This window comes from Excalfactoria chinensis, chromosome 4, assembly GCF_039878825.1.
Source record: "Excalfactoria chinensis isolate bCotChi1 chromosome 4, bCotChi1.hap2, whole genome shotgun sequence".
Lineage (NCBI taxonomy): Eukaryota > Metazoa > Chordata > Aves > Galliformes > Phasianidae > Excalfactoria > Excalfactoria chinensis.
The window spans coordinates 83,790,178-83,813,484 of record NC_092828.1 but is presented as its reverse complement, the minus strand read 5'-3'; the positions used below and the strand labels follow the sequence as shown (position 1 = coordinate 83,813,484).

At 51.3% G+C, this 23,307-nt stretch overlaps 1 protein-coding gene across 6 annotated transcripts in view; it reads left to right on the top strand.

Moving 5' to 3' along the window:
- Positions 1-2,565: 2,565 nt before the first annotated feature.
- The window catches only part of MBNL3 (muscleblind like splicing regulator 3), an 81,410-nt gene continuing 60,668 nt past the window's right edge, over positions 2,566-23,307 (top strand). For 2 of the 6 annotated variants that reach the window (XR_011903508.1, XM_072336228.1), the window contains exon 1: positions 2,566-2,681. The gene's annotated coding sequence lies outside the window, so the exon portion shown is untranslated. Of the gene's footprint in view, positions 2,682-2,786; positions 2,909-7,615; positions 7,789-23,307 lie in introns of those variants that run through there. The other 4 variants (XR_011903507.1, XM_072336229.1, XR_011903509.1 and 1 more) reach the window with 3 other exon arrangements.

Below are 23,307 nucleotides of genomic sequence, written 5' to 3'. Positions count from 1 at the left end.
CGGTCTGCTGGATGGTGACTGGGCACAAAGCAGATGATGATTATGGTCCTTTTCAACCCACGCCATTCTATGACTCTAAGATCAACCCCTCCAGGAGCAACAGCAAGTTTGTAATAAAGTACGGCAGTAAAGCTTCAAATCTCACAGAGATTTCTTAAAACTATGTGTCTGCGTATGCCTACACAACACACACCTATTTATAAAGACATGAGTCAATTCTTGAGAGAGAATGATAAGAAGTGGCACCAGCAGGAAGTTTCCCTTTGAGCTGTGAGTACCGGAGTGCCGTGCTGTCGGGCTGGGTACCTACAGCACACACCCTGCAGCACTCCAAAGGCTCTACCTCCAGATTCTGCACTACAGCTTTGAGCTTTCAGTGAGTGGAATGAAGCACAAATTACTGGCTTCCACGCGGGAATTGAAACAGCCTGTGCAATATGGGCTGGGGGAATCAGGCTGGATAGTCTCTCTCCATTCAAAACATCTGTGAATATCGGTGCGGTGCCGTGTGACTGCGTGATGGTTTTGCATGGCTGAAAATAGCTCTGCAAGGTGCTGGGCGATAGCAAAGCCTGCTCCTGGCATTGCACTGCTGCACTGCACATCAGCAGCTCTGTTGTGCAAAGAAAGCACCACTGGAGCATGCTGCTTTGTCCCTGCTACAAGCAGGTGAATTAAGGGTTGGGGAGATTGCCGTCTGCTTCAGGACATGGGGGAGCGTTGGAGGAGCGGGACCTGAGAGCCGCAGATGACAGTCAGTCCCTCACTCCGACTTCTGCATGCCAGAGTCATTTCCTTCATTATCAGTAACCTTGTTTATAACCTCTGTTTCATGATTCAGCTTTTCTGCAGCCAACAGCCGATGGCCATCAGAGCAGGGCAGCATCAGATTTCAGCTGGAAGATGCAGCGGTGTGCTGCGGCTCAGGGATGCTCCAAGCAAAGGGCAGTTTGGTTCAGGAAGCAGCAGATACCCTGCAGAGCACCGCTGTTTTTGGAGAGTTCTCATTTCTGAGATCCCAAACTGCCTGCAGCTCCCTCTGTGCAAATCCCCACCCGCTGCACACCCAGCCAGAAACACTGGTGCCTCATCACCATGAACGTGGCCCTGTCCAGGCCCAAAGGAACAGGCAGGCTCGGTTTTCCCGGTTCCTCTCCTCCTTCTTGCCTGTAGGTCAGAAGATCAGACATGCGCTGCTCCTGGAGCCCTACCAGCAGCACAACTACTGGTTTTACATCTACGGTGAGACTCACTGCCAAGAAAAATCTCCTAGAGAAAGTCCTGCGTGCCCAGTTCTATCCCTCACACTGCCCAGTGATGTGTCCCCTGAGCAGCACAGCCCTCCTTGCTTCCCATGGCCGTGCTGCCAGCTGAGCTCTATCTTCTCACTGGCAGAAATCAGGCAGAAGCCAACCCCCCGGCACACAGCCCTGTGCTGCCAACCTGAACTCATCCCATATTTAAGGAGCTAATCCCTCGTCCTTGCAGCAGCAGGAGGAGTTTTCCATGGGTGTGATTTTATTTTCACACGGCATCGCGTGTTTAATGTTTAACGGTGGGATCGTTACGGTTTTATTAGCGATGCTTTTTCATCTCCAACCGACTCTGCAAACATTAACTAATTGCTCTCAGCTCTGTGTTGGTGCTCTGTAGCTATGGGCAGTGGGCTGCTCCCAGGTGCAGGACTGGGGCTGCAAAACACAACCAATTTGGTTTTCCTCGGTGATCCAGCGCGGCTGTTTTCAGCTTATCCTAACGAGATGTGCAACGGAGATGTAAAGAGTGCCTGGGAATGCGATGCAGAAGTCAGAAATCAGCGGGGTTATGTGTAAGCGATGCTCAAAAGGGCTGCTTTGGAGCGGGTCGGCCTGCAGCATCCTGAGGACGTGCATCGAGGAAAGAGCTGCTGGCTGGCAGGACACAAAGCGTGCACACAGCTCCCCGATTTGTTCCTGTCTGCCTCGTCACACCTCATCCCCCCCCACTGTCCTGCAGACTCGGTTTGCTGATGCAAAATAGGAGTGAGATGTGGGCTGTGGTGTGGGAGAGCCGTGACACCCCCCAGGTAAGGGCCTGGCGGGGGGCAGAGACAGCAGTGCTGAGGACAGGGGGGGCCGGGTGGGGGGCTCTGAGGACGGAGGGGACACAGCGGGAGGTGTGACCGCACTCTGGGGACGAGGGGGAGAGACGTGAGGTGCTCTGGGGATGGAGGGGACACAGCGGGAGATGTGACCGCGGCCTGGGGACGAGGGGGACCCGGGCGAGAGAGTGAGGCGTTCTGGGGACGGAGGGCACGCAGCCCGTCGGTGACACAGCCGGTGACGGCGGGGGCACCGCGGGGCACGGAGCGGCGGTGGTCGGGGCCGGCGTCGACGCTGCCCCTCGGCGGCGCTTCGGGGACGGAGCCGGGGGGCGTGACGGCGGCTTCGGGCCGGGTCTCTCCGTCCGCCGCCGGCGGGGGGTGCGGCGCTCGGCGGGCCGGTTGCCATGGCAGCAGCCAGGCGGCGCGGCGGCGCGCACGGTCGGCGGGGCGCGGCGCGGCGCGGCCCCGGAGCGTACCATGTGCGCCCGGCGGCGGGAGGCGGCGGAGGGGCCACGACGACGACGGCGGCGGCCGCTGCTGCTGCTGCCCTGCTAGCTCCGCCGCGGCGGGCCCGGCGACCAGGAGCCGCTGCGTCAATGTAACGGAGGCGACGGCGGGAGGGGCGCGGGGGGACGGCGGGGAGGGGGCGCCTGTGAGTGACATTCCCACGCCGCGCGTGGCAGCCCGCCGCAGGGAGGGCGGGCGGGAGGGAGGTGTTAAAATGGCGGCGCGCAGCCGGCCCCCGTGCTAACCCGGCCCCCGTGGCTCGCCCCGCGCCGCCGCGCGAGGCACGGAGCGGCCGCCCGCTGCCCGCTGAGCGCCGAGGTAAGGCCGCAGCGCCCTCCCTGCCCCGGGGAGCGGCTCTGGGCGCCGCGAGGGGGGGGGGTTGGGGCGCTGCGCCTTTGTGCGGGGCCGGGCAACGGGAGGAGCGGGGCTGTTCGTTGAGTTGGGGTCTTCTTTAGGAAGAAAAAGAGGAGGAAAAACAAAAAGCCCCAAACCAACCCAAACTAATTGCTGCCCGAAGTGGTGCCGTGCCGGCAGCGCGGCCGGGGCAGTTTCAGCTCCGAGCAGTGCGGGGGTTTCTCTCACCGCCGTGCGCAGCTCAGCGGCTTCGGGAGAAAAAAGGGGGGTGGGGGGGAAGCGGGTTGGGGAAAAGGAGGGAATTTCTTCTTGCTTTCTTTCTTTTTTTTTTTTTTTTTTTTTTTTTTTTTTTTTTTTTGGACTCTTATGAAGACATGCGCATTTGTTCCTCCTTGCCACCGCACTGGAGTCTGCCTAGAAACAAAGAGCACAGCCTGGCGAAGTTGGGGCTGCCTCGGGAAGTGGCTGCCTTTTCCTTTTATTTTCCCCTCTTTTTTTTTTTTTTTTCTTTTTTCATTCCTTTTATTGTGTTGTTTTCTTTCCCCCCCCCCCCCCCCCTTCCCTTCGCATCGTTTCCCCGTGCGGTGGATATTTCCACGTGTTATTCCCGTGCGGCTCTAGGCAGAACCCCCCCCTAATCCACCCCCCCATGGCAGGCCCGGCTGTACGCATTTGGGAAAGTGCAGCCATGATAGATGGGGAACTTCTCCCGCTCCCACCCAGCCCCGTGCTCTGACACTTGGAGGGAGGTGCTGCCTTCCCCGGAGCCACCCCCATGCTGAATCATTGCGGAGCGATGGCTGGGCAGCTCGGGGAGCAGCAGTCCTCCCCCCCCCCCCATCGTGCAGCCAGAGGTGCTGCGAGGTGAGGGGGGCGGTCGGGGACCTGTTGGCAGCGAGCAGCTCCGAGCTGGGATCGTGGCTGTTGCTCGGTGCTCACCGCTGCCTTTGGGGGCTGTAAGGGCCTGATTCTGCTCTGAGAGCTGTGGGTGAGCAGCGGGGTGGGCTGGTGGCTGTCAGCAGCGATCCCGGGGTGTGTTTGATCAGCAGCATCGTGTCCCTGCTGTTTGCCTAAAGCGCTTGTTTACCCTGTGCTCGTTGCCTGCCTTACTTAACGACTTTACCTTTTGGGGGCTCAGGGACCCACCACGTGCGTGTGTGTGTGTGGTGCAAATGAAGGCATTGCTTGGCGCTCCTGGCTTTATTCAAAGGATGCCCAAAAGTTGGGGAGCGAGAGGTGTGGGATGAGAGATTTGGAGCTGGGGCGTGTGGGGCAGGAGTAAATTGCAATGGTTGTTGGACATGCAACGTGATCCTGTAATTAGAGCGAGGTAATGGTCTGCGTGCCATGCTGGAGCTATCGAGTGTCTGTGCTGAGCAGTGGGAGTTGAGCTGGTTCTGCTGGGATTATGCAGTTGCAGAAGTAATGCTGTTTAACTTCTCATACAGCAGCTGCAGTGGGGTTGTAGGGATGCGTTCCCCTATGGGCCCTCCTTGTAGGGTAGTACATGGAGCTGCAATGGTGCTGCTCTTCAGGTTGGAGGAATACCTGCTGTGGCACAGTCCTTCTCCTTGGAGCTTTGTTTGCAAATGAAGGCTCAGATCGCACATCTCAGTCCTAGGAGGAAAAAGAAAAGCCTCCCAGAGGAACCGCTTATGGGTTCAGCTTTGCACAGATCATGCAGCTGAAGGGTTCTGTAATTTGGTCTTAAAACATCCCTGCCCTCACCATACTATATATACCCTGTACGTACACCCCTGCATTCCTGTTCCCAGGAGGTGTGTGCCAGGGCTCTCTCTGCAGCAGGTGGGATCCTGGGGGGCTGCTGGGATCCAGGGCAGTGCAGCAGATGTGAGCCCAGAGCAGAGCTGTGTGGGCACCAGCCCTTTCCGCAAGTGCTAATTTCCCCTGGTGTGTGTATGTGTATATATAGAGAGACGTGGGTCATATTTAAATTAAGTCGTTTTAAAGTAGTGATGGCCCAGAAAAGTTGGAGAGCTATTTTGGCATTTGAGTGCTTCTGTTTGAGAGACAATGGACTATGCAGAAGCTTCTAGATATTATGGGATGCACCCAGAGCAGGAGGAGGTGCAGCCTGTTCTCAGACACTGTCTACTCAGAAGCAGCAGTGTTTTACACATGTACCTTTCAGTCTGGATACTGCTGTGCATCTCTAATGGCTCTGCACTGTCTTCTGGGTCCCAGGGGTTCAGAGCAGCTCTGGCAGTCGCTGAGGAAGCTCCCCCTGGTTGCTGAGGTTTCCTGGCCACAGCAGAAGGCCGTGATGGTGATACAACCTCCTCTACACCAAGGGGGAGAGCAAGGGCCCTCCGAGGAGAAGGAGGCATGGGTAGGTTACTGAAAAGTAGGGATGCTGTGGTGTTGATGCTGCAGGAATGGATGCAGTTTTACATCCACATAGGTGGTTTTCTGATCGCTTTCATGGCCGGTTCTGCTTCGTAACCAACAGCAGCCTTCTCTGCCTCCTCATTCTGTGTTGAGGAGTAAACTTGTGTTTTTTCTTACGTTTTCCAGATCTTGTTCTCTGCTCTTCAGGGAATGTTTAAGCGGGATTTAAACTTGTGACTGCAAACTCAGGGGAGTTTGGATTTCATACCTCTTGCTGTGTGGCTTGCAAGTCAGTTTCCAAGCTAATGATGCTGCAGAGAAAGGTCTTGCTTCCAGCCCTTTGCACCAGTCCCTTTACCATCCTCACGGGTTAAAAATAATCTCGCAGAGTAACAAGGAAGAGCGATACTCATTTTAACTGTTGCTGCTTTTCTGATTTGCTTCTCCATGTGGCCACGCAGCTGTGCTGGCACAGGGATGTGGGGTACACAAGTAGGGCAGGGTGAGGATTTTATTACCAGCGCTGAGTTAAAGTTGATGGTAAAAACTGCATTATTGCTGTCTTGCAAATGGCTTTCTTTGTGCACGAGGCAAAGCATGCCTTTCCATGCAGTGCTGCCTGCAGCTTGGTCAGGAGCCCGAAAGCAAATTGAGATTTTTATTTTGGCAAATGCAGGCACAGGTGATGATGGTGAATCTGCAGTCAGGTTTGGGTTGCTGGTGCCTGCAGCGGGACACCTGCCACGCCAGTGGTGGGAGCTCGGCTTTGGCAAGAGAGCAAATCTTTGTGTGACTCAGATATGTTGGGAAGGAGCATGCAGCTTTTATGGGAGCAGGCTTTTCTGACCACGAGCTTACTAGAAATCACGTGTGGAAACTAAACCAAGAGCTAGAAACACAGTTCTGGTGGATGAAAGGGAGGCTGTGTGCTGGAAAGCGGACTTTGCTTATGTCTGTTTCCAGATGTGGTTATAGGAGCTGTGGCTCTTAGGCTGTGCTGTACAGATGAAGACCCCCATGTTCAAGTAAAGGAGATCTGCCACCTCAGGCAGACCTGGCACCCCAGCTTGGGGTTCCCAGGTCCACCTCCTGGCTGCCAGCAGGACAAAACAGCCTTTGAAAGTCAACAGAAACACTTGGCTGGTCAGCAGTCATAGCTTGGGAGGGGAAAGAAGAGGATGGCTGTCTGTATTGAGCAGTGCATATTTGCTCTTAAAATCCCTTTAAAGCTCTGAAGCTCAAAGTTGCAAATCGCTCAATGCGCTGTTTGCCACACATAATATTTCAGTGAGGAGTTTCAGCTCCGTATGGGTGAGTCAACGCAGGAATTGTTCCCTTTTAGGTGTCAGGGAAGCAGATACTTGTGTATAATGCTTTACGGTGTGCTGTTTGCCCAATTATGTTTGGAATTGTTCTATTTCAGCCTCCTGCATCCTCCTCTGGTGCATTGCTTAGGGTTTAACTTGGTGTGTGCTTTGGGCACAGGCTGAATTGCACTCAATGCCGGAGCCTTTATGATACCAAAATACTTTGGATTTCTCTGTTCACCTCGAAGCAGCATTGTGGGGATGCCAGACTGCGTGTTGGTTGTTTTTCTCCCTGGAACTGAATTCACGGCGCCTGCTGAATGTAGGAATAGCATAAACAGCTCCATTTTCTTTGCTTTCTCCTGCTTCACGCGAGCATGCAGATTGCTGCTCCTAGGTAGATGCTTTACTTCCATTTGTGCTGCTGGCATTTTTGCAGCTGGGTGCCTCTTGCCTGCTAAACCGAGGCAGCGTTATTCCTCTAGCTTTACACCCTCCCATTTTTCCCTGCCATCTTCCAACGAGGGTAGGCGATGCTATCATCCCCCATTTGAAGCGGTGTCAGCAGATAGTTGTTATTTTCCTTCCTCCCATCCCGATGCTAACTACCCGCCGCGGGGATGAGTCTATCGCATGGAGCAGATCCGTGCCTTGGCTTTCAGACCGTATGGCCCTGCGGGATAGGAGTGAGGTGCTCAGCAGCCCGTGTGAGGGTGCCAGGAGCCGCTCGTGTGCTTTTTGTCCGAGCGCTTACACCGGGGGCAGAGCTGCAAACGAGTGGCCTTCAGAGCTCGGTGTTCCGCGTCGGAGGGCTTCTGAATGCATAAAATCAGAGAGAATGTGTCTGTGTAATCCGATCTGTTCTTGAAAGCCTTGCGGAGGGCCGCATGCTGCAGACATAAGCTGTGTCAATAAGAACTCTATTCACTCTCGGAAAACAGCCTCGTGACCGGGTTTGACTGGCAGGCTTCCGAAGGGAGGGCCTTTTTGGAGCAGGAGCTCCGCTTTTGGCGGCACTTCTGACCGCCTTCTCGGACTCCCGCTTATTGTTGTCGCCTCCGCCGTTGACTTGGATTTAGCTGGGGTGGGATTTTGGCACGGTGTAATAACAGGAGCGACCTTCCTCGCCACGCAGCCCCACGGCAGCGCTTAGGAACGGGGAAGGTGACGGATTGAAGAGAATATGAGGTAGGGCTGGGAAGCTGCTGTGTGTGGGAGGGTGTGCTTGCCGTGCGTGCTCGGGGTGCCTTATTGCAAAACAGCGGCACACAACGCCGCGTCCTTGTGAAAGTTGCAGATTGCAGGGGATAAAATGTGCGTTGGTGCACGTTTCTGGGCCGTCTGCGTCGTATTGGCAGATGTCTGGAATACCCAGGAGTGTTGTAGGGTGAAATTCTGCTTTCACTTAGGCTGGCATAAGTCTGCTCCGAAGCCCGTGTTGTACTAATGGCTGTAATTTGGCCGCTTGGCATTATTGGAGGGAGGAAAAAAACACCAATCCCACCCAACAATAACCTTATTTTACTTTATGAAGTATTCTAGACCTGGCATATGTAGCCTTTTAAATCCTTGTAGGAAAAACCAGCTCGGGTTAATAAAAAACGATAGCTACGAGATTTCCTGAAAGCTGAATCTAAATCAAAAATAGCAGACTGAGCTGCTGCTTTCGCGTGTCGTGTTTGTGTAAATGGCATTTGGTTGCGTTACATGCATGGTATTCAACATTGCTGACGTCTCCAAGCCAGTCTCTGCTTTTCCCTTACTGCTGCTGGCAGAAGAGATGCCAGGCTGTCGGTTTTGCCCTGGCTTTTCCTTATGTGGGTCCCTTGGTGTACATGGGGTCTTTTTGTGAAGCTGTGATTCTGGAATAAGCTCACCTATGTGCCTTGCTGCGTGATTCCTGTCGTTGCGTAGGAAAAGCTGAGGATATAATTGGGATGTAATATACACAAGGTTAAAAACAAAAAACACAACGTAGCACAAAGCTATTATTTAAAAGAAATGCAATTATGTTTTAAACCAATTGAGGCTTGACTTAATTCCTCAGCGTTTGCTGGTGACAATGCAGTAAAACCAGAACGGACTCTTAAAATATGCCTGCTCTGAACTAGGAATGAGGCTGCTGAAGGAGCTCCAGAACATGGCCGGGCAGCTGAGTGCTGCCTCCTGCAAAGGCCTGATCCTGTCTGTGAGAGCTGCAGTAAGAGCCGGGTCCTGGGCTGGGTGGGGTGAGGATTGGGCCTTGGGAGAGCAGTGTGCAGCAGAGGGCTGTGACACGCAGGGGCAGGAAATGCTGCTTGCTGCTGCTTGTAACTCAGGGAGGCTGCAGCTGGGTAATTTGTTTTTGCTTCCTGTTCCCGGTATGTTTGGGTCAAAAGTAGCAGTGTTTTTCCATATTAAGATGTTTGGCTTCATTCTGCGAGGCGGCAATAAATCTCACGCTGTGCACAACGCATTTCTTGTAGTTTGGAGGCTCTTTATTGCTGCCTTTGACTTTTAATTTGGATGGTGAAACCTTTATTAGGACCTTTCCTATCGCATAGACCTGCTTTTCAGGGGAGACTGAAGTCCTTTTTTTTCCCCTCGCTCTGTTTTGGAAAGAGGCTTTGCCCTGACTCAGGGCCGGGCTCCCTTTATGTTACAACTTTAACCTAAAAGGCAGTAGGACGGAGCTGTTAATGGGGTTACATGGTATCATGGTGTGTCCTCTTCCCTCAAGGCTGCGGTCCTTGAGGGTGATCTTCATAGGCGCAGAGCAGCTGGCTGAGCATCCTGCCATTATCCACCTGGCTCTGAAGGGAGGAGTAGGGCATGCAGGGCTGCTTCTCCTTGAGGTTTGGTCTGCCCTGCTGGAGGGAGAGGCCTTCTGGGCTGGGGACTGCAGTTCTGGGGCTGTGTCGTAATATCATCAGGCAGCTTGTGCTCAGGTGCAGGGGTTGGAATGAGGATGCTGCTGAAGTGCAGATTTGTTTTGTGCGCCATGCTGGGTGGATGGTGATACTTCTGAAAAGACCCTGAGATCCAGCCATGAGGTACAGGGAAGTTTCTAGTGTGTCTAACAGTAGATTTACTTATATTCTGTATGGTGCCACCATCTTGTCCCTGTAGGGATCCCAGCACTGGTAAATGCAGCCCAGCTGTTCAAACTGGCCCATGTTCCCCCAGCTGGGTGGCCACACTGCTTTGCACGCCAGTTGATGTTAGGGGAGCAGTTTCCCTCCCACCCAGGTCTTGGAGCTTCTCTACCTGCTCAGCCAGCCTGGGGGGGCTCACCTGGAGCTTGGAAATTGTGGAAGCTGATTGAGAGAGGCACTGCCACAAGGCAGAACCTTTGGATGCTCTGAGTGTCCTTGTGGCCTCTGTCATCTCCACAGAGCCTGCTGCTTTGTGCCCTTTATTAAATGGTTTTTGGCACTGGAAGGTATAGCCTCTCTTTCTTCTGTTGTTGTCCTTGTTTTTGGTCTTTTAAATGTTTGGCCTAGCCAAGAGAGAGAGCAGAATTGCCCAAGCTGAGAGCAGCTGGAGCTCAGGGCATCTGGGAGTGCCAGTGCAATGGAGCTGGAGGGTGCCCAGGCCTGCAGGAGAGCATCTGCACAGGTGGGGCTGGTCTGGTCAGCAGCAGCCTTTTGCAGGGTGCTGGGGTTTCTAACTCAATAAAATGCTAGCTGTTGTAGTTGCATGTTCGTTAATATTACAGTAATGCTTAATGTAGCTGTTGCATAAGACTGTGAGCAAAGGCAGGTGCTTTTTACCAGCGGTAACTCCCTTTTTGAAACAAAAGGGCTGGACAATTGAATTGAGCTGATCCTGTGCTTCTGGAATTGACCACAAACTACGTTTCAAACAACTGCATGCAGATGCATGTGCTGTAGGCTTGTAAATGTATTGCCTTTGCAGGGAGCAGGTGAGCAAATGCAGTTGCTGAATAGAATTGAAACCTCCGTGAGAAGCTGTTTAAGTTCAAAATCTCACATTGGTCACTGGTGGCAGGTGATTCTTTTTCAGTCCCCTTTGCCTCCAATACATGGGGATGCTGCTGCTACTCCTCCCTAGCTGAGCCTGTGGGAGGGCACTCTCCTCTCCTGAGTGATGGTGCACTGGTGAGGGTTTCCTATTTCCTGGTGGCAAGGAAGCCATTAGAACTGCAGAACTTGTTCACAGAGTTATGCAGCAATTACCTAGAAAAGGGAAGATAGGATGCTTGTTAACTTAACACTATAAATGCTTTTTAAGGCGCCTGGTACAACAAAACTGCTGAGGGGGAGGAGTCCATTATAGTGATTGTAGTCCCAAATATAACATCTTCGTGTTGGGCAGGAAGTGAAGCTGACTACAAATGGGAGCAATACTGCAAGGTAAAAAACCACCTGTATATTATGAAAGGTAAAGGGATGAATTTAAATTCATTTAATGTCAGTAATCTTTGTATTATTAGCTGTAATCTGCTGCTGAGAAGCACTCAGTTCTGACTTTTCCCCCCCCCACCTTTCCACAGGACAGCATTAATAAGAACAAGTGTTTCTCCTGACCTCTGCCTTTAGACTGTGAGCTCCCAAGAGCACAAATTACTCTCGCGTATTTTTGGACAGCATCTGCAGGTATTGAAACCTGCCACACAGAATGGCCGTGCAGCTCAAAATGTGCTGCTGCAGTCGTGGGTCACCTAGCAAGGATCCCATCCTGTGCACTGCTTACAGGAGGAATGCAGTAGGGCTGCAGCTGGGTGTTAGTTGCGGGGCTGATTTTAGGGCCCTCTTAAACCAGGATGTTTCCAACGTGGTTCTCAGTGAGGTGGTCTCAGGGGGAAGGCTTGCTGAGCTGGGAGAGTGAGAGGGGTAACGCTGCAGGATTTGCTGATGTGTGCCTTCCTGGAGATGTACCGAAGGGGAAATAGAGATGTAACACTTTAGATGTGCCTGATGCAGTAACATTAGCTGGATTGCGGAGATAAAAGAGGTGAGACTGGCTTTAGGATTGTTGTTTGCGAAGATTGAGCTTTTAGTGTGAGGAGAGCAGAGCAACTGTATCTGCCACCTTTAGGTGGGAGGTTATCGTGCTTGACTTCTTCCTTTTCTGAAGGAGAGAGCTGGTGGCTGTCCCTGTGCATGCAAGTTTGCTTAGATTTCTGCAAGAATGTGATGTCGTTCATCTTGGAGATTCAGGCAACCAAGAGAGAATTAAAGCATGAGATCTGCTTGCTCATGACCCGAATCCCCTAATCACAGCCTCGTGTAAGTGAAGGTCTTAGGCTGGGTTGAGTAGAGGGCATCTCCATGCAAGAAAACATGCATCTGTCCTCAGCCTTCCAGAATTAGAGTTTCCTGGTGTTGAAATGTAGTTGTAAGGGTGTCCTTGCCTTGAGCCAGAACTGCTGTGCGTGCCCCTGTGTCAGGCTCAGCACCAGAGCCACGGTGAGGGCAGGCCCTGGGGTGAGCCTTGTGGAACCCTGCCTTAATTTGGTGGACTTAGAGCCTTAATTTAACCTCTGTTCAGCCAGTTCTCTTTCTTTAATCTGAGAAGGAGCATTAATGTGGTTCATACACTAGTGTGGCCACTTTCACTGACCCTGTGATTTGCTTCTGCCTGTTCTCTGTGGATGTTTTTTTCATAGGGTGCCTCGCTAATGCCAAGCCAGTGGTAATCCCACACTTTGAACTTTGTGTTCGACTAATTCCGGATTGTGAGGCTGCGGCCAGAAATGTAAGATTAGCTGTTTTTTCAAGTAGGTGGCTAAACAGAAAAGGGAATTAAAAAAGAAGGAAAGGAATTTCATCCGCTTTGGATGAACTGGTAAAGGAGAAAAAGAAATGTTTGGCTTCAGTGATAAACTGGAAAAATGTTCCCGTTTTTGGCCCTGAGGTGGAGTGAAGAACATTTTAGTCGAAAAACGTAGGGTTTGTTTATTTATTAGATGAGAGGTAGAGATACTTGGCCTTGAAGCACAGATTCAGCTGAGAGGTAGAGAAGAAAAACAAGGGAGGAGAAATGCTGCTGCTCCGCCGCTGCTCCCTTCTTGTGAAGGAGTGCTCCAGTTTTGCTTTTGAAACAAGCTGAGAATTCAGGTTAGTCACTGCAGAACTGAATAAATAATTTCTCTGAAAAACACCACCTAGCTTGTGATGGTAGCAGATAGAAAGGCAGATGAAAATGTTGCTGTGAGGGTACTTTAAAAGCACAGCTGGCTCAGATAGGCTGTTGTGTAAACCGGGGGAACGTCTCTGCTTTTCGTTACCTGAGGATCCGGCCTGCATCTTGTTTTTCATCTCTTTTCCTATCCCACCCCCGCCTCCTCCCATGATACAAAAGGTGAGTGTGTGCAGAGGATTTCTTGCAGCACGCGTTCAAGGACGGTTTTAGAGCTCTGAATTTGATCAGGAGGCTCCTCCTGGCCTCGCAGGGCTGTTGTTTGCAGCTCCTGTGCATCTCATGCGAGGCTGTGCTGCTGTGTGCTGAGAAAATAGCTGCTCAGCATCACGTTGGGTACAGATCTTTGGGTTTTTGCTAAAAATGGGAGATGTGTTCAAACACTGTGCAGGTGTCCTTGAGAACCGACGAACACCTGTGTTGTCACCTGAAGGTTGAATTTATAGAGAGCTGCCTGCTCAAATAAGCTGATAACAGGTTAGTTGCTAGTATCTGACTGATGGGTTGATATTTGCACTGCTGCTGTTAGTATGTCACTGAGGTTGAGGTCTTCTGGTTACGAGGTGGATGGAGCATGTCGGCCAGACCCCGCTCAGTGTGCGATCCCAAGTGGGGATGCATGGCTGGGGTGGGGGCTCAGAGCCTCATGGGCTGCCTGAGTCTAGGAAGGAACTTTGGGAGGGTAGACAGGGAGCTCGTGTCAAATGATGGATGGAGGAGAGGCAGGGCTGGGACCTGGACCAGTAGAAAGGCCTTGGAATCAATGGCAGCATGTGAGGGAATGTTGCCACAGGCATCAGCAGGAGCCTCGTTCTGTTTGGGATTGAAGCATGGTTTCAGTGTACGGTATTGCTGTCTTGTCTCTTTGCTGTAGGATGACTGACCTTTAGGTGACAGTGGATGATGGCTCGGGCCTAACTTTTGTTTTGATGTGAGGCTGGGACTCCATCTGAAGAAAAGCTGGTGTTGATCATTGAAGGTTTGTGTCTTGTGCAAGCACTGGGGTGGGGAATTAGCTTGCAGAATACAAAGCCAGTGTTTCATATTTGCTTTCTAGCTCTTGAATACACGTGTGCTTCTAAAGAACCTGCGGTTCTAAGGGAGGCTTTTGTCAATAAACTCTGGTGTTTATGCAGAGTGATCAAGAGTCTCATGGCTCTGCGGGCTGAAGGGGGACGGGGAGCAGACAAGCCCGTGTTGGAGTCCCTGTGCGTTTGCTTTGCCCTTAAGGTAAAGGATTAGGCTTGAAGAAAAGGAACGAGGTCAGGTCTAGACCAAGAAGTAGACTCTGGAATCTAGCCAAAAGCATAAATAAGGTTTTTCCTGTAACAGCATCCTAGATGTGGCAGTTGTGTTGACTTAGCCGAAATGAGACTGACATCTGTAGGTCAGGCCTGATTAAAAGCAAAGGAGGGTGCAGAATAGCTCCACGGAGTAAAGAGGATTTAAAGATAATGGCAGGGGGTGATGCGTGGCCCTTACTTGCGGAATTTGGCTTGGCCTTGGAACTCTCACCCTGTGAGCAGGGAGCTGTCAGCCTGCAGAGCGCTGTGGCTGCTGCTCCCTCCTTCTCTGGTTTGCAGTGGTCTTTGGATTCATCCCTTCCCTCCCAAGCCTGTGACTCGTTAGATAGGAGCCTGCCTTGAGCTTCCACCTTCTACCATTCAAGGAAAGCCTTCTACGCAAACCTTTGGCTTGCTGTAAAGCCCTGTTGTGAAGACAGCGCCCACCTCTTGCTTTGTTGTACCAGAGGGTTAAATGTCTGGGTCTTTTGCTTGCTGCTGCTGAAAGATGGGGCATTGCTGAACACTGTGTGCCAGAGGCTGCTTCAGAAAATATTTCTGTGTTCCTTTTGACCCCTGCGTCTTTCTGCCTACCTTCAGTTGTGCTGGCTGCACAGGATGCTGGAGACTGTTTCTTTGCTAAGAGAGGGGGAAAGAAGAGAACAATTGCACTTCTGAAGCAATAACCCTTGTGCTTCACGCTGTTTCCAAAACTGTGGTTCACTGCCGCTAGTGGCTTCACACATCCTGAATGTGCTGCTGTAAGGCACAGAGGACTGCCATTATTTGAGATGGGTGAACTGAGTCGCAGAGAGGCCAAATGACATGCTCCAAATGCAATAAAGGAGCTTGATGCCACTGCTGCTGCAGCCAGAATGCAGTCAGTGCCTTCCTGCTGCTTCCCTAGGAGGGGATGGTGAGCCCAGGGGGAGCTTTGGTGAGTATATGTAGGGATGTTTGCATTCTGCTGCCAGCCTTGCAGGAGGGAGGCAGTCTGCATCACAGCCAGCTGCTGTCAGCTTCCCACCTCAAACAGCTGTGGCTGGGCTGGCCTCTAGCCTGGCTCCAAAGCAGGGCTTGGATTTTCTCCCTGGGGACAGCAGCACAGTCTCAGTGCAGCTCTCCAGGTACTCGTGCTTATTTATTTGCTTGGAAGCATTCTAGGACTGATCCGCTGTTCTGACTTTTCCGTGATTATTTCTGTCAGTGGAAAAATGTCCAGTTTGGTTAGGTGAAAACTGATGTAGTAAAAATCTGAAAGGAAAGGGGTGCTTCGTTTCTCCCCTGAAGAAGGATTTGGGAGTTTCTAAATGAAAACCTTTTCTAAGCAAGATAAAAGTAGAGAATTACTTGATGGGGGAAGTACTGACTTCCCTACCAGCCCTGGGTTGCCTTCGGTGAGGAGGAAGTGGGGAAATTGCCCTCAGCCACTTTGGACCAGCTCTGCCCTGGTGGTTTTCCCGTGATGTAAGCGGAGTTGCACCAGAGCTGCCTTAGTCCCCTCTGAATTCAGGGGTTATGTGAATGGTGTGAACGTGGCAGTTTAAATCCTGCCGCATGTTACTCCCTTCTCTGTAGCCGTGGCACTGTGAAGTGCCCACCACATTTCTTGGAGGTGCTCCTTGCATTTAGGCACTGAGTCCAGCCAGGCAGTGCTGGTTGTTGTGGTGGCTGTTCACATCAGTCTGTTAATAACTCCTACGCCTGGGGAGATAACATTGCAAGTGCTGATACCGTTGCCCAGAGTTCCGGGCCTCCCTGTCAGGAGACCAGCAATTGTTAAGATTTTGTGGAAAATAAATGATTCTGGCTCTCATTGTAGTCCCTAAATTCATTTTCAGCTGTGACAAGGGCCAGGATTTAAACTTGGGTCCCCCAAAGTAAAACACAGTTAATTAGCCCACTCTATCATGTAGCTGTTCTCGGTTTAACAAAGGCAGTGCATTCAGCCAGACAGTTCTTGCTCATAAGCGTTGCTAACCTTTTGAGCTGCATGTATGGCAGCGTGCTTGCTCAGTGCCTAAAGTCCATATGTTTGCATTCCCTTTTCAGCAGTGCTTCTTAACCCCTGTGTACTGCCTCATTATAATGCTGCTGTTCTCTGAGAAACTTCTGGCACCTGTGTGTGTGTTAAGCTCGAATGATGATTTGTTACAGCAATGGCTGTGGGTCCCTACCAAGATCAGTCTGCTGCAGAATGAAAGGGGAGAGGGCTTGCACCCGGGGTCACACCCAGGATTATGTGACTTTGGTGTCAGTAATTGCCCCGTGTGCATGGGGTTCACGCAGCGATGGAGGGATGAGTGAGACGGCCCCAGGCAGCTCTTGGTTTTGGGGCTGGAGGAAGGATGTGGGAGCCCTCGTCTCGAGTCCTTGGCTTCCTGTTCTTACCCGAGCACATCTCTCAGGCTGCAAACCTGTTTGCGTCAGAGGCTGGTAAGCAAGAGCTCGATACTGGGTGCTGATGTTGGAGATTGGATGCAGAGAGGTGCAGCTCATAGTAATCCAGTGGGAATAAAGAAGCCCTATAGCAGGGGCTGTGCTGTTCCTGGTAGGTCGGGGAGGTGGTGGGTGCTTTTGTTTTCTGTCTCGCTGTTGGTTTGGGTTTAGCCTGGAAAGACTGGGGCAGGGCCGGGTGCTTCTCAAACAGGGTGGGCTCCTTGGGAACTCTTTTACCCAACTGCTGAACTCAGCCCTTCTGCAGAGGGGCTGCTCGGATAAATGTTTGTTGAAGTTTGAATCCCCTGTACTGCTTATGAGGCTGTACTGTCTTGAAATACTATGTTTCTACCTTGTGTAAATACCTGATTGTTTCCTAAATGGCATCTCAGCATTCAGCAAACTGGTATCTTAACATGCATTTGGGGTAGGGGAAAGGGCCCTAAGTCTGGGTATAACCAGAAGGATGTGCCTGCCTTTAAAAAGCAGAGGGCCTTGCTTTCAGACCACGGCATCTATTTAGATCCAGGCTGTTTAGCGAGTGCACGTACTTGGCTGCTTACCGAAACCTATACTTACTGATACTGTAATCCAGAGCTTGTGTTTGCGGGCGGTGCTGCTCGGTTGAATGCAATCCTTGCACAAAAAAATCATCTGTATGTAGATATTAGAATGTGAACAGTGATGGCTGTGTGAGTGGATGGTGGGTCAAGACCCTCTGAAAATAGAAACATATTGATGTTGTTAGCAAAAGCTGCGGAGCGTGTTTTCCTTGAAAATGGTTATTCAATATTGTCCTCGGTGCCTTTGAATTAAACATACTGTAAGAAAGAGTTTGCTGGAATTCTGACTGCACTGGAGGATTGGATATTGGGTACTCATTATCAGCAGCCAGAGACGGTGGCGTGACCTGCTGAACAGACAGCAAGATGCATGGGCACTACCGGGAGGGAAATCTAAGACAAGAAAACGCATGGAAAAATATGTATAAGGAAAAGTTGCGCAGCCAGCCCTTATGCAGCAAATAAAGCAAGGACTTGCTGACCTTGGCAGCTGTACAGGGCAGCGTTTGCATAAGAATGACTTGTGCTTAATATACTAGAGAAATTATTCAGGGACAAATATTCTCGCTTCATGCAGCAGTGGGGACGCATCTTTTTGTTCCATTTGCAACATAGAAACACAAATGCATTGCAGACAGAGTAGGAGGAGCGCTGACCCCCCCCGAAGTGCTTTCAGCTCCATGTCCTGTGGTCTGGTGCTGTCCTCCTGCCCAAGCTGAGCTCTCAGTGCCCTTAGCAGTCCCTTTCTGCAGGGCTGGCAGTGGCTGGATGTGATGGGCATCTTCCTTAATTAGCCTGTGCGGTTTGTGTCTGCTAACAAGAGACCTGCTGTACTGCAGGCACGCAAAGTAGTAACGAGAAGGATTGATAGGAAAATATCAGTGTGAAGGAGGGCGATGGCTTTATTCCTCTATGAAAACATAGTTTTACTTGCAAATCCAGGCATCTGCAGTTCAGGAGGCTTAGGTGGGCTTGGGCTGTCCAACCCTTTGGTACTGCCCTGTAGCAGGGCTGGGCTGCTGGGTCCTGCCTGGCTGTGGGAAGGGGAGGTGTGCCCAGGGCTGTGTCCTGCAGAGCCCTGGCCCCGGGGCAGCTCTGCACCTCGAAGAAGTGCTTTGCTTTGCAGGCTGTGCTGTGCTGAAGTAAGCGGAGGGATCTCTATCTGCAGGCTGGCACAGGCATGGTGCACATTACATGGTAGGTGATAGGCACTGGTAAAGGGTTTTGTTGTTTTTTTTCTACCCCTGACCTCCCTGACAGCATTTCCCATGCTCTGGTTCTTGTACACGGTTCTGAACCCAGCCAAGTACAGCTCAGCTGCTATTCTGAGTGGGCAGGCGTTCCTGCAGAGCCTATCTGTGGTGGCTCCCCGCATCAGAGCCTGGTCCCTCTCCAGCTGAGCTGGGACAGATGGACCCCACGCTGGTTGCATGCTCAGTGTGCCCTAGGGCCTGGCCAGTCTCTGTGCTGCCACCAGCCTGGGCTCTGCGCCTGCTCAGCTCCACGTGGGCTGGCAATCTCTTCCCTGCTCAACGGCATCGGCATTTCACCAAGCTCTGCAGGTAGCGTTGCTTGCAGGTTCTCATTGCTTACTCAGTACCGCTGCTTTTTGTGAGGTTCTTCTCACCTGCTGAAGAGATCGTGGCCATAACAGCCCCTCTTTGATAGCAGATCTGTCAGAGTAGTGTCTCCAAGGGCTGTTTTGGGGGGATATCAGGAGAGGGCCAGAGATGGAGTTTGTTAGTATCGATCACGAGAAGTTTAATTATTATGGGTATAAAGTGTTAAATTAAAAAGGGAGATTTGAAAGCAGTCAATAGATCAATTCAGAGGCTGGGATGAAATGCTCAGACTTTCAAATAATCATCAGATTTCCAATAAAACCTCCATTGTGTGTAATTAAAGGGGTTGCAATATTGCTGTTAGGTGTTAAGGGGATGATATTTAGAGGGTGCTGGAAGAACCAAGATCCAGACAAAAAGAGGGTGAGCAGAGGCCCTGATGGGGCAGAAATGATGTGAAGTGGGGGAAACATATAAAACTAACAACTAAAACCTTCATTTTCTGATGCTACAAAGCACCGCAGTTCCCATTCCCCAAATAGATATCTTTGCTCTAAATCCTAAAGGGATAACCTCGTGCTTACTGTGGGCTCTGCTCTTCCAAAGGTAACACTGCCATGAGATGGATGGGAAAGCACTTCTGTGCTAGATCAGATGAATGAACTTACTTGCTAGCCCTGGGCGTTTATTCCTAACCTGTGCCTGTGATGTGATTAGCTGTGAAGATGTAGCTGTGAAGCTCTCCAGAGCCTTTAGAAGATGCATGTTTTAACAGTACGCTCTCACTTTGTTTTCTAATCCTGGTGGCAGCCTCTGCTGGTTAGTTCTTGAGGTTTAAATGCCGATTAGGTTAATGGATTGTAATGTAACCCCGCCCAGCTGCTCATCGGTCCCTTGAAAATGCCTTGTGATTGTGCTCAGTGTTGCTTAATTGCAAGCCCTGCCTTACCTGCGGACTCGGTGAGGCTGGAGCTTAACCTGCTCTGTGAGCAGCAGGGTGAGAGCAGCCCTCCTGGAGCCCTTATGTAAAGGTCTGTAACATTTCTACCTGGCGTTGTTGGGCAGAGGTAACTCGATCTTGTGCTGCAGCCTACAGAGGAGCTGCTTTGTTAACAAAGCCTGAATGCGGGCTGGCTAAATTGTGGGTCTTATAGTCAAGGTCACCACTAAATATATATATATATATATATATAATTGCAAGGGTTGAAAATGAGGCTTGTATTGAGCTCCTGCAAAAGGTTGGGAATTGCGACATTTCATCCCTCGATTGCTCTGTCGCTCTGACCCTCCCCTTTGAGGGAGAAATAAGCTGCACCAACTGCTGCACATGAATCTTTAACTGACTGCTGACACGGGGAGTCCCTAAAAAGAAGTGTCTGAGAAGAGACTGATGCTCAGTCTGCAGCATATAGAAGCGTTGGGGGCAGGGAGATCTGAGTGTGATCTTGGCCAAAGGCTCCAAGGGAGCTTATCTTCCTCCCTCATGCGGAGCTGTGAGGTCCTTGCCAGAGGATGCTGCGGGTGCGTGGAGCTCGCACAAGTGCTGGGGAGACTGGATGAGAGGAGCAAGTGAGCAGCTGGTTGGGGAAAACTCAGCAGGCAAACCACAGCAGGCTCAGGAGATCCTCTGAGTTAAAAATAGTGGGAGGCTGGGAGAGTCGGGCTGGGAGATGGCGCATGTCTGCTTTGCTGTTGCTCTTGGGTGGCAGTGGGTGGCTGCTGGCTGCTCGTCCTTGGCTGGGCTCCAGGGGAAGGGAGGGCCGTCCCTCCATGTCTGCTCCCTTCCTCGGGGGTGCTCTGAGCCGTGCTGCCCCGTGGGGGTGAAGAGGGGGATTTGAGGATACGGGTTTTGCTGCAAGGAAAAGAGCATCGTGCTCAGTGGTGGGGTGGTCCTCGTGCAGAGGGGTTGGGGTTAAGTGGGGCCTCAGCATGAGCCTGGCGGGGCGGCAGCGATGCGTGCGCCGCGTCTGTGTCAAGTCCCAGTCCTGTTTTTCCTGACCTGAATGCATGGAACAGCTTGTTCTCTATTGTCTGTTAACCCTTACAAAGGCGCTTAATCTTGTTCTCTTTTGTTCTGCATTGGTTGTGCTCGGCGGGGTCAAGTCCCCGCTTTTGGTGCAGGGGCAGCGCTGCGCTCAATAGCTGCGTGCCGCACAGGGCTGAGCCGGTGACGGAGTTAATTGCCGAGTGCTGATGGCCCTCCCCAGCCGAGGATCTGCTCCCATGAGCTATTTAAGCCTCTGTTTCTTCTATCTCCATGCCAATCAGATTAGCCAGTGCCAGGAAACAGACCACGGCCTGCTTGCTCTTGAATGCACCCTTTTTCCTTCTTACCTGTTTATCCCAGTCAAGTCACTTCCCGCTCCACCTGTTTTGTTGTTTTTTTTGTGTGTGTGTTTTTTTTCTTTTTTTAATTTAGCCGTGTTCCTTCCTTCTCGTTCTATCTCCTTCTGGCCCATCTTGTCCCTCCCTGAGGCGATCTCACTGCCTTCTGCCTTCCAGCCCTGGCACTTGGTGATGGGCTGAGTCCTGCTCCTGCCACGCTGCTGGCTGCCCTGTTTGCAGAGTGTCACCTCTGCTCTGCCATGCCGTGCTGCTCTTGCTCTTGCTTTCCTCTGCAGTGCTCATCCTGCTGTAACTCAGATCCCCCTTAATGTGCAGTGGTGGAGATCCTCAGTTCACCAGGGCTGCTGGAAGTGCTCATTTTTGCAGCAAAGGAAAGGAAATGTGGTCGGGGGGAGCTGAGCGTTTCCTGCTCACGTGGCTGAGAGCTGCAACTGATCCCTGGGGCTGTTGCTTCTTCTCCAAATTGGACCCTTCTGCTTTCTTGTTGCTGATTTTACCGAGGGATTTGCTGCTGCAAAAATAAACTCGACACCCCCCAGTCTCACAGGACAAAGTGTTCCAGCCTGGCCATGTGTGCCAAAACAGGCCCATCCCTTGCCTCTTACAGGGCTCCACCTTTATCCTTATGCTAAAAATAAGTGGCAAGGCTATTCATTCCTTCCTAGTCGCTCTGTTCTGTTGTTCTGACCTTATTAGACTTTCCCAATAGAAAATTTTCATTGAACTCCTCGATTAGTGGTGAAAACAAACAAGACCGTTAGACTTCCTCTGGAAAAAATGAATCTATATCACAGGGAATTGTAGGGAGCCAATTTTCCACTGCTGAGTTGGTGCTGTATGCATATGTTCCCTCGTATGTATTTCGTAAACAAAGTTGTCTTCACATTTAGAAGAGCTTAAAACAGTTTTATCCGTTAGATGTGAACTGGCTTGCCTCCTCGGTTGGAAATACGTAGCTTCTGTGATGTTGTAAGGAGCAAAGTGGCTGTTAGCTGGGCTTGCAAGAAGAGACTTTCTTTTTCAGACCTCCCAGGTTAAATATACGTTGGGGCTTACGTGTGTGCATGTACGTAGGGATGATAGCCAGGTGACAGACTGCTAAGCCACATCATAAATTCAGTTTGTTGGACACCTTTGATTACCTCCTCTGCACTCTGCCTGTAATCATTCTCCTTCAAACATCCTTCTAATGTTCTTAACAGCAGCCAATTAAAACAAAGACTCCACTTGCCATCTATCCCTTCTTTCCTCTGCCATCATCCAAGCTCCTTCCCTTGGGGGAAGGAATTAAGGTGGTTCCGAGAGCCAGCTCCAGATCTGGGGGAGTATATCCCTGTTTTGCTTTTGCCTGCTGATTTTCAAGTCAGCTTTGTCAGGTGCCCAACCAAGCAGAGGTGGGTGCTTGTGTGTTTGGGGCCGCAGGGTTGTGGCAAGAAGGATACAGCACGTAGAAGGCACTGTTCCATCTAGATGTGAGCTGTGGGTAGCTAGAGCCTGCCTTCTCAGCCCCCTGGTTTGATCCTGTGGTTTTGCATTAAGCCAGATGTTTTCTGGAAGAAAAATACCACAAGCAAAAGGAGGGAAATCCAAAAGTAATTCCTGTCTCTAAGACCTTCCATGGGGGAGAAGTTGAAGGTTGTTGTGTTACACACGTACAGGAAGGTGGGGAGATGATTGAAGGTCTCAGGCCTTGTGTTGATGTCCGTGACTCAGACATCTTAGGGGGAATGGAGAATGTTCAGTCACTGCAGAGTTGATTCACCTACCTGGCAATGAGATGAAGAGCAATGAATAATAGATTCTGGGGGGTGTGGGAGGCGGGAGAGGCCAACGCACTAATTTTAAGCAGCTTGGGAAGTGCCTCAAGGGTGACTTTGTCTTTTTCTTGCCTCTTTCTTTCAGAGCTTAGCTCTGTCTGTGTGCAGACCCCCAACCCCTCTCTGTCCCATGGGCACACCAGGCACACAGCCCCTGGACCCTCACCAGGCAGGTGGTACTGGCTGTCAGAAGTACTTCCAAAATGGGCTCTTAATCCTTCTAGGTGCCTTCTGGCTCTGCTGTTCCCACCCTCCTCTCACCTGTGTTCTGCAGCAGTGCTTCTGTGCTGGCAGGGTGTTTATTGCTGTGCAAGCAGGACTGGAGCTGTTGGACATGCCTTTCATCCTGTTGCAGCCTGCTGGGGTAATGGGGCAGATGTATGTGTATGTGCATGCTCCCCTCCTCCCTTTCTGTATCCTGTTTCATGCTGTAGTGACTGTGGGGTCTGAGAGGTCACATCATCTAGTGCTTATACAGCTTCCACCATAGATGTTTTGTAATGCCTGGCTGACGTTCTTGGGTTTTATCAGCCAAGCTTTCCCAGGAGAATGG